Source organism: Penaeus monodon, chromosome 27, assembly GCF_015228065.2.
Source record: "Penaeus monodon isolate SGIC_2016 chromosome 27, NSTDA_Pmon_1, whole genome shotgun sequence".
Classification (NCBI taxonomy): Eukaryota; Metazoa; Arthropoda; class Malacostraca; order Decapoda; family Penaeidae; genus Penaeus; species Penaeus monodon.
The window spans coordinates 2,785,309-2,785,983 of NC_051412.1; positions in this window are offsets into that span (position 1 = coordinate 2,785,309).

Here is a 675-nt window from a genome sequence, read left to right on the forward strand (position 1 = left end):
CTGCCCACTGTTCAACAGGTCTAATCACTTTATTATCTCTGCTTAGAAGTCAATATCAAGATCAAAGTGTTTAATATGCAAGTGAAATGTTTAGACAATACTACAATATATGAACACTTCTTATGAAACCTTCATACCAGCCATTTTGTAAATAATGATTTCTGTATTAAAAGAAAAATGAATTACATACATTATTATACACACAACAGTTATTGCGCAGCATCTTGCAGACTGAAAAGAAGGCTTATTACTGTCCTCTATGCATTTCCTTTTAGAATTCGCATTATATCTGAAATATCCAAAAATATTTGTATTCTCATATGCAGTTATTAAAAGTAATAATTTGACATTCAAATCATGTGCGTAATAATATACACATTTAAGCTGTTCATACACATTCGGTCTAATTTCAGTCATACAATACTAAGAAGCTGCTGCAGTAGAGACTGTCATTGTTTTACGTAACAATTTTGTGACAAGCACATTTTGTTCCAAGTATAAATTGGTAATGAAACACGGAGTATGCGTGCTGGCATAATTAATGGTCAGTCAGTGCTGTTCAGGTTATTAAACTGCACTGGGGCTTGTAAAAGTTTTTTGTTTGTTTTTTAATGGTCACTATATACTTGTCTTGTAGTTATGGTGTCCATATGTATGATGAAAGATAGCTTATTT